The 11,097-nt window shown below is 37.1% G+C and overlaps 1 protein-coding gene across 1 annotated transcript in view; it reads right to left on the reverse strand.

The window, feature by feature from the left end:
* Positions 1–11,097, reverse strand: part of LOC135197900 (cell adhesion molecule DSCAM-like) — a 457,768-nt gene that overhangs the window by 339,248 nt on the left and 107,423 nt on the right. The gene's annotated exons all lie outside the window — the stretch shown is intronic.

Here is an 11,097-nt window from a genome sequence, read left to right on the forward strand (position 1 = left end):
AGTTCTAATTATCAACACAGCCAACATTAACTCTTTCCATAATTATATTGTCTTACTGCTCTTGGTATTGTACAGAGTATCCATATACCTAATGCTAAGATAACCAACAGCTGGCACCGTGATTAAACAATACTACATGCAAGCTGCGTGTTGGCAACGCACGTTCCCCAAACATCCAACCAAACAATCAATGGCCAAAGGCTGGTGTGGACGAAAGGTCGAACAAGCCAGCTGAAGGTTATGAAATCACTAAATACTTGAGGACAATAATGACATCATACACACATCACCTTCAACACAGAAATGACTTCATTCCCATTTTAAGAATAATAATGCTTTCAAGAGAAATCGTTTATATTCTGACGTGTTAGTTGACGTTTCCTTTTGTGAATGTAATTAATTTAACACGTGCTCGTTTCTTCAAAAAGCCCATAAGTCATCTTGCCTTTCAGTACTTTGGTGAGTTTTTCATTTGAGAGCATTTTGCAAAAAATAATAAGGTTTTGCGATGCCACAGATGCCACTCATGACTCATTCACATATAAATATTTCAGACGTGAAAATATATGTAACTCCAATAAACCAAAATGCCCTCAATAGAAATATATATGATTTCTGTTGAATCTAAACGGTGTAAAAATCTAGACAAACAGGTAATTCTACCATGATTGCAAGCCTTATGATTTATTAACATGGAGGAAAGATGGAACAATGCAAAAGAACCGAATGTCCTCCTGCATCAAAAGAATCGTGAAGCGGCTGCAGATTCAACAATGGGTGAACGTTGATTTCCATGCTGGTAGTGTCACATTCGATGAGAGCCCGCCGATCTTTGGGGAGTTGCAGTGTCAGTTAGGTCCAGGCTAACGTTTCATTCGATGCCACAGATACAACTTCGTAACATTCCAATATTAAGCAATACTCAGTGAGATATAGCTTTGTATAAACAATTAGAACAGTAAATTAAGGCAATGTTGTCCGATACAGATACAACAGGCAACTTAAGAAATACCAATTCCGGCATCTCTCTCTCTCTCTCTCTCTCTCTCTCTCTTTTCTAGATGTTATTTTGTTTTCAAATTGAGACATTTTCCACACAGTCAGCTAAATGCCTAACTTGATAGCACAGAGTAATGTGCATCTCACAAAGACTTTGTAATCCATTATTTAGTAGTTATCTATATCTCAAACCAGTCTTTCTCTCTTTCTATTTTAACTTGAGGTGATGACGATGATTCTATCTCCCAAGGTATTGAATGACCTTAAGTCTCTGACGAATTCTGCTAACCTCAGGTGTTATGTAAATGCAATGCTCACCAAATAATAGTTTTGTGCATGAGTTCGTGATGCAAAATAATGAAGGCATGAAAATATTTAGGCAAGGTATAAGCTTACATAAATAAATTTGTTGATTTTTACACGTACGCACGGACACACACAAACAAACACAAACTAACATAAATACATACATGCGTGTGTGGAAACTTTGTTCATCGAAGATAAACAGAGAAAAATTGAATGCGTTTTCTTAATTTGCTTCCTATGTCAAGATGGGCCATTGCAAGCTGACTTTCTAATTGCCATCGCAGTGTGGTCACTATTTTCGTAAAACAGAAAAACACCAACGTTCTAAAAAAGTTCTCCGTTTCACTATAAATTACGATTCCACCTCAAATAACTTACCAACAAACATTACACGAATCGTAATAATGAAATAACCTTTTGAGACATGACCTTATCCATGCGTTCAACCTTGAATCCTTGACCGAAGACCTTCTTCAGCATTATCTCTCCAAATTACACCGTCTCGATTTCGGGATGCAAGAAAAACGAGGAGAGAGAGAGAGAGAGAGAGAGAGAGAGAGAGAGAGAGAGAGAGAGAGAGAGAAGATATCTATGATCACAGAATCTGCAATTTAATAGACGTAAAGTCTTTTTTATTACAACCCCAGCACGCAAAGGCCGCCCACTAACGACGGAGAGACACGCCAGAGCCTCGTCGCGATTCGGGTTACGGTTATTGAGGAAGCCGCTAATTACCTCGTCAAGGGGTATTTATAAATCTGAGGCAGAAGGTCGTTTCCTCTGGAACATAGCTCACTTTTCCCTCTTGATTCGTCTATAAATATCCGGCGAGATTACGGCCCAAAGGGTATTGTTTCTCCAGTGGGGTCTTTTGATCAAACTCGAATCGAGAGTTAATACTTGTTTATGGATGCGTGATTGGGCCATTACGGTCAAGGTTTGTGTTCCGTTTTTTCGTCTATTTTCTGTCCGTTACTCGTGCCAGCTGCGAGCAATATCATGCCCGTAGGAGATGCACGATCAGATGAAATCATTAATCTAACAATACATTGACCTTTTACTAAAATCTCATTTTTCCCAGTAGAATGTGAGACGCCCAAAAAAGATATGTAACAATAACGCCTTAGGTACGCGGGCCAAAGCCCCCATCCCCACGAACAAACGTATACACACACACACACACATACACACACACACACACATATATATTTATATAATATATAAATAATATATATATATATATACATATATATATATATCTATAATATATATATGTGTGTGTGTATATATGCATTGTTTTACTGTACAACAGTGCCGTCTTAACTTCCCTGATATATTTACCCCGTTTGGACTATGGGTAAACTTGTTGCTCTAAACCTAGAACAAACCCAAATGAAAGTCAAATGAAGAAACCTCTACTTTCCAGCAAAACGTATCTGATTTCAAAAAATTTTTGGTTTTGGGATGTTTGAGCTGAAAGAGACACATATATATATATATATATATATATATATATATATATATATATATATATATATATATATACTATATACAGGCACAGTATGTCTGAGCGCGCGTGTGTGGAAGCGAGTATGCGCGTGTACACAAATTTCTTAGCTACCACGTAAAATAGAAACTTTTCAACGCCAGCCTAACCTACCAACTAATCGAGAATGTTCTTTCACTTGGTTGCCCTACAGTGTGTAGTAATATATCCTTATCAACACGTGCTGGTCTTGGGTCAAATGCAATTTGCATAAATGAAATGTATCCAAAGTGACACCTAAAGTAGCATCACAGTTTTCCTTCACAAAGGGTAGAGAAATCACCTTAAATTAATTGTTTATGAAAGGTAAATGAATAAAACTGTGTCCAAGATTATCTACCTCCAAATGTATTTTATTTCTTATGGATTTCTGAATACATTTTCACTCTTAAGAGGTCACACTTCTGAATATGTAGGAAAGAAGACAGTACTTAAAAAAATGTAAAATATTCTAGTTCCCATCTAAATTTTCTTATTACTTCTGCACCGTACTCAGCTAACCTCTATTTGCTTTTTCTGCACATTCTGCCTAACATACCAAGCAAATTTTTAGGATACATGATAACTAAAACACTCTGGGTAACAGATAGTTTTCATCACTCGAGTCTTGAAGTTCTCATCTTCTCCTTCGCCAAATGACGGAAAATTCTTATATTTCCCCTTATATTTTTTCTTAGAAAGGCAGCTTGACTTAGGATAAAGGAAAATATCGAAACCAATATATGAAAAATTCTATAGTAAAAGACAAATGTAGATAGAGCCACCCTGCTTCAGGAAATGAATTCGCGCCCCCGAAGTGACAGCGACCGCCAGACCTCATGTTTCCTGGTGCCTCTCCCTCTAAGCACGGCCAGGGATATTGATTCCGAGGCGAAACTAAGACTCTCGTTGATTAAAGCAACAGTCAGACCTCTCCCAATTCAGTCCTAATGAGCCTGCCATTACTGGAAAGAGAACCGTGACTCTCCAAGATTGGAGGGTTAAGGAGGAACCTGGAGGATGATCAGCGGCGTGGTGGCCTTCTCTTCCTTCCACGGGGGTATTTAATCAGACAGAGTGCCATCGATGCCCAGTGCCAGGTCCAACTTTTAGTCTTTTTCCAACTCCTTTTCAGTGGAAAAATAATTAACATTTGACGACTAATTAATCTAAGGTCATTTCTCTGCCCTTTGTTGATGGACAGTATGATGCTGCTTTGTCAATTAGGATGAATTTCAGTTATTTGAATTTTCCAGTACAGATTTCAACTTTATTACTGATAACAAACCGCAATTGCGCTTAAGGCCAGCGCCGAAATTGCTAGAAAGACATACGTCTGCATGTGAGTACGCGCAAGTGTAAGTAAATGTACACTAACAAAACTCACTGCAAATTCTAGGGATATGGTATATCGGAATAGTGATTCAAGCAACAATCCCATTACGACGTAGCCATCGGGGAACATCGTACTCTGCTAAGCGCAAAGTGAAAGACAAACGTGAAATAAATCAAACAGGTAACAAATGAAAACCTCCGGCGCACACGTCCAAATAATAACTGACGCAAAGCGTATTAAACCGAGTCCTACAAAATACCAAAACTTCTCTATTAATTCCTTTCTTTTTCCGAACAACGGCCAGCATGCAAACTTTCTCACGAACAACAAGAGTTCCTTGTATGATACATATCAATCATTCTGACACAGGGAAACCCATTAATCCCTAGCGCATCGAAGTAGAAATATTTTATTTCGTGTCAAATGTTTTAATCACACTTCCAGTTCTCCTATGTTTTCGCTTCACCTGTTCCCGTCTCATTCCTCTCGGTGACGTTTCCACCATTAATAAAAGCAAATTGCAAAATTAATCCACCTTTGACAAGTTCATACTGCTCCCTGGTTATACACCAGTGCAACGGCGATCAATTGAAGGGTTGTATCCCCGAATTACTGGCATGATAACTCCTCTCTACATTGCACACTCATGAATAGGGCAATTGTTCGCGTTGTAATGGCAGGATTCTATTCCCTAGGCCTCTACACCACCATTTCATTCAGTGTGAAAAATACAGATTTGCAAACATAAAGCCGAGTCACGTATACAATACATACTACAGAGCCTGCTCTAAGCGTACAACAGAATACATAACCCACAATATACAAAGGTATTAATGCAATAAAACACACCAAGAGCTATGGGAATACTTAGAGAGTATGTCGGAATGTGTACTGTATAAAAGAAGATTCCCTTATACTTAACTTTCTGGGTGACTTCGGTGGAGCCCATTTAATTTGAGGAGTAATTATATACTTATAACATGTTTATTTAGTTACATTTCTTATAAGTTAACAATCACGCACTCCCTATTTAACTTATGTACATACACTACATGAAATATATATATATATATATAATATATATATATATATATATATATATATATATATATATATATAAGTAGGTAGGTAGGTGTAGTTGCCTGTTTGTTTAATTTTGTTTAAACAGTGTCACTTGGTCCTAAAAACTCGTTTAAGACATAAATAAATAAATATATATATATATATATATATCATATATATATATATATATATATATATATATATTATAGATAATAAATGAATAACTTGATCACGAAGTATATAAAACGTGATGCTATGTATAAATAAAGGTTTTTTTTGCCACGAAGGAAAAAATGAAAAAACGAGTTGGCCGAGTACTTTCGGTCCTATTCGGACCCTTTACTGAGGGTCCGAATAGGACCGAAAGTACTCGGCCAACTCGTTTTTTCATTTTTTTCCTTCGTGGCAAAAAAAACCTTTATTCATATATATATATATATATATATATATATATATATATATATATATATTATAATATATGCACACACACATAAAAATAATGAAGACTTGAAATATATGCAATACGAAATTAACCAATTCGAATATAATGGCTGCCATATATCAGAAAATCCATTCGAACGTAAAATATTACGAACAATTATAAGTACAATTACAAGTAAATGAAAGGTACAGAAAACAACTCATCAATGAAAAAGAAGACATAACGTTTCCTCAAGAAAAGAAAACAAGCCTTTTGTGGAAGGCCATGGTTGAACAGCTATGTCATAGAGCAATGTTCCTAACTACGAGTACCCCTAAATTTCCATTAGAAACTGGATCTTTCCTAAATAGTGATCCCCATGGGTTTTAACCTGGTAAGTATCCACTTTTTGCGGCGTGTTTAGCACAAGCCCGTTGGGGATGACCGTAAAAACATAAACAAAAGACAGTAAATATCATGAAGATAATGACTTTCAAGAAATATTAGTCCTAGATAATGACCTCTTTACTTTGCTGGGGGTCACTACCTAGAAAAGATCCGAAACTGAAGCCGGATAAGGCTTCGTTAAACACTCGGAGTAAATTTAAAGCTCCAGCATACATCGACCTGACCATTCTATTCTCGAACGACTTCCGTGTGTACCCCCCAGGTGTTGCAGCAGCAGAAACCCCTCACGCCTGAATTAGGCCCAGGGTTAAAAATACTTGGCAAAACTACGAAATGAAACCTAATCATCTCTGCCCGTAAAAAAAAAAAAAAAAAAAAAAAAAAAGGACTCGGTAGATAATTTAACATAATTATAACCCTCTGTGATATAGGGGGAAACCGTGTATTTACCCAGGGCACGTTATCGCATGCTGAGCCTCCAAAATTAAACTCGGGATTAAAACCTGCCCATGTGGGTGGGTGGGGGGGGGGGGGGCTATTTTTCTACTGCATTATGATAATGATAATAATTGTGGTTAATTTCATTACTTTGATGGAGAATATAATTAATAATTACAGTGCACGTAATTAAACTGATGTTTTTCTCATCATTAAAAATAATTGTGGAAATTATCAAAACACAATCACATGCGTCATAGAAAGAAATCTTACTCGCATCGGGATCAAACCCAGGACACTCAAATGTAGGGCAACTGTATATTACCAACCAAATGACCCACATGGCGTCAGGGGTCAGTTGATGGCGCCTTTGCCTTTCATTTACAAGCCCTGGGATCGATCCCAGTGTGAGCCAGAAATTTATTCAAAAAGATTAGTATAAGTAGCCAAAATAAAAAGGTATGAGGAGTGGTTACAGCATTAGTAATAGTAATACCGTAATGGCTCAAATGGCATGTGCATTATTAAGAAAGGACATTGATGCTTTGAAGTTCCTCAGGTATTTATTAAAGCTGAAATTCTAGAAAGAATCTTTCTAAAAAAAATTCCATTAATCTATCCAATTTCAAGTTGAAAACGACCTCAAGGATCATCAGGGGAGTTCAGTTACTTAGATTTAGAATTATTTGAGAGCAGCCTCAGATTAAAAGCAGTAACGTTATAAGAACTGATTCAATAATAATAATAATAATAACTAATAATAATAATAATAATAATAATAATAATAATAATAATATGATAAGAAGAAGAAGAAGAAGAAGAACATAGTACATAGTAATAAATAAATTTGAAAAAAATACACCGATTCACTCATGCATAAAGTCTATTCCAGAAATCCCGAAGTCTCTTATCTCTCACCAGATTCCAGGAAAAAAACCCGACATTCATAACGACGCCGCATTTTCTATGGGCATTTCGCTTCAGCAAACTTGAATCACAAACCACACGAAAGGCGGTTAACTCGCATAGATTTTAATCTCGGCGTCAATGGATATATACCAGAAACCTTCACGTACAGCAAATAAGCTCACAAATACTTATGATGTACTACGCAAATACGCAGCTGGGCAAGTTTAGGTCTTAATGAAGGGGGCGACACGTGGCACAGCATTCCGTTAGAGACTCGGCCCTGAAGTGTACAGAGGATTCTCTGGATCTTGCTTTTCCCTAAAACACCAAATTACGTACAATAAACAAAGCAGTAGTGATAACACTACCATCATTACCAAAGACAAAAGTTATAATCCTAGAAAAAGGACAATAAACAGCAAAAAAAAAAAAAATAACAACAGCAGCAGCAATAATAATAATAATGATTTCTTGCAGGAGCCCTGAATCGGTGGTTTCGGCCATAAATGTTGAGATCGCTCGATATCGACCACTTAAGAGCCTCCGGGTGAAAAGCCGAGACACTTCCCTCACTCTGTCGCCTCATTGGTGAAAAATAAAAGGCAGCTCGTATCTCTACTGTTTCCTCTTAGAGATGAGGGAGGCCCTCCGTCATCAGTGACCGCCCCCCCATCTCCCCTTTAGCATTAGACCTCCCTTTAAATCTTCCTCCTTCCGTTTCTGCCTCTCTCTACTTTACCCCCTTGATGTGGGACCTTCATAATCAAATGTTTAGCCCTGATGGGTAAGACATTCAGAGTTGAATAGAGGCCTTACACTCTGGTAACACGAGAGGACTCTAAGCAATTTATAAGCCTGTAGGTTAGGTCCGAGATACAAGATCAAGTCACTGTTTCTAGAGTTCACAATCTGCGTACAGTGTTCCTAAAATAACTTCGTGGGTGACTAAGAACACTATGGTGATCTGGCTACCTACTTTCATTTTATTAGGTGAGGAAAATTAGAGACTTTAAAAACTGGAAGACCTATTAAAAACGATCGTGTGTGTATGTGCATATATATACATACGCATAGACACATAACAACAATACCCATTTGCAAGATGCATAATTAAGGATTAAAATTCTATCCTTTAATTCATCAAATAAACGCTCTACCTTCAAGCGCCCCGACCTTTAAAACTTACGTAAAGAATTTTCCAGGTCATTTTCAACTCTTTCTAGGATTTTCGAGGCAAATGTGAAGGCGTTAATCATTTACAAACACCATTATTCATTAAAACTGACCTTCGGAGATGAGCAAAATATCTCGATTTTTTTTCTATTTTTTAACCTCTGGTAATTCAAGTTCTTTCCCTTCGTAGCTTTTAGGTCTGATTTTAAGTAGCAATGATAACGCAAAAATATTCAGCTAAATACAAAACGGAATTGGATAAAACTTTTGAGTGAGTGCATGAAATTTAGCACACATCAAATTATGGTTATCAGTCGATACGCAGGTGAACAGACACTAGATAGAAATTATGAACAGACACTAGATAGAAACTATATCTATATTCCTATGAATCTGTTTTTACTGCAGCAAGGAACACAGGGTGAATTCCATCCTTTGTAATATATTTTAGGATAACCTAAGTGGTTCTGCCATGAATGCCTTTTGAAACATACCGTTGCGAATGTCTTGAGAGAGACACACCTTTACACATGAAAGTATGGGAGATGAATAATGGGGACATGAAATCGCATTTTCTTTCTCAGTATTTAGTTATATAGAATAACCCCATGGTTCTATATAGATGCGTTCATACATGTACGCAAAAAAAATATGATTCCGTATCCAACTACCCTCGGCAATGCAACAACACAGATAAATCGACTGAAAAATGCATTTCCCAAGAAATAAAATGGATGAGACTGCAAGTCCCAATCCCATGACCTCCTGGCCCTTACTCCTTAAGAGTGTTCCTACCCTACTGGACTTGCAGCAGCTTTGCCTTGCCCAGCAAGAAGCTCGAACCAGCGTACACTTTACAAATTTTATTCTGCAGTCTAATACCCTTGAAGGAGGACATGCGCTTAAAAATTGGTTACTTTAAACTAACAGGGCAAATGTAATTCAGACGCTAAACATGACTGATTCAAATATTATCAAATAAACGTATTACATAAAAGTAAAATTATTTACCAAAATAATGTGTATATATCACAAATCGCTTCCAAACAAACACAAATATGTAAATGGCATGAATAAAAGAAATACAGGAATTTTATAGTATCTTTAACAGTTAGCAACTAAAGATCAAGTGCGATTGTACGAACGAAATCGAGAGAGAGAGAGAGAGAGAGAGAAAGAAAGAGAGAGAGAGAGAGAAATATCGTTCTCTTCTGAACAACGCTTTTATTAATGCGTCTGTCGAATAGCCCTACCACCATCATTACGCCACACAAAGAATTAGTTGATGCTTCGATCGTCATTTTCACCTTCTCGTAGCTGTGGCTGCCAGAATCCATCGATCATTCTTCCATCAACAATCCCTTCTCTCTCTCTCTCTCTCTCTCTCTCTCTCTCTCTCTCTCTCTCTCTCTCCCCATTTCTTTGCCTTTGTTGGTCTGTCTGGCTGGAATTTCGCAAGTTCGTTTTTTTCTTTTTATATTGACAGATGACGCGGGGATGATTTCAGTATCAACAGAATGAGGTCCGGATTTTAAAGCGACGCATAAAAAATAAAGATACAGAAAATGAAAGCTCATGAAGAAATGCGTAAAAACTTTACACCCCCTGGAACTTTTTATAAGGCAAATTCTCATTGGAGGGGCAGAAAATTAAATGAAGTCAGAGTATACCATGTGAGGTTTATGACATATAAAAAAATGTGCTGAACAATGATATGACAGTAGAAGAATTGGTTTTTCTTGGGCATAAAAAAAAACTACCTGACAGACAATTGTGTGGCATCGTTTATCCGGATTGTACTATTCTACAAAAATAAATACTTCCATTACGATATCAATGTCAGTTATTATACAAGAAGATTACACCTACCATCAAATGCTGACTGCTGGGCAGGATTAGACAACGTTATAAAGTCAAATTAAAATATAAATTTAACTCGAACTGAGTTACATTTATAGTTAAGGACAATACGAAACGATTAAGTAAATGTATTCGTCACCAAACGAATGAACTTGTGACATGTTTTATAACCAATTAAATTATGACTGAAGTATCTAATAAGGGCCATGAGATTATTAATGGCTAAGAAACTGCCTCGCCGACAGAACACTCCGCCAGCACACATTTGTCATTACAAAGAACACAGATTTTCAATCAGGATGTTGAGGAATAATCTCAAGAGAAAAACTTTGGCTGAGGTACAAGGAGGACAGGGCAGGCTAAAGATTTCTGGACCAGAATGTGGGAGTGTCTCCAGCTGATAAATCGGAAACAAGTACGACTGTACTCCGAGGAGTCAAAGGGTCGCTGCTATCAGAATCAAGAACCCACACTTTAAACTATTCAAAACGAAATTAATAAATTCTCTTAAACTGAGACCGCACGCATAATTACACACTATATACGCACACATATATGAGTGTGTATGTGTACATATACAATATATATCTCACTGATAACAAAAGGCCGTTTCCAGAGATCTGGTTCTCGGCGAGTCCAAATTTTCTTCCAGTAATACCC

The sequence above is a fragment of the Macrobrachium nipponense genome, chromosome 21 (genome assembly GCF_015104395.2).
Source record: "Macrobrachium nipponense isolate FS-2020 chromosome 21, ASM1510439v2, whole genome shotgun sequence".
Classification (NCBI taxonomy): domain Eukaryota; kingdom Metazoa; phylum Arthropoda; class Malacostraca; order Decapoda; family Palaemonidae; genus Macrobrachium; species Macrobrachium nipponense.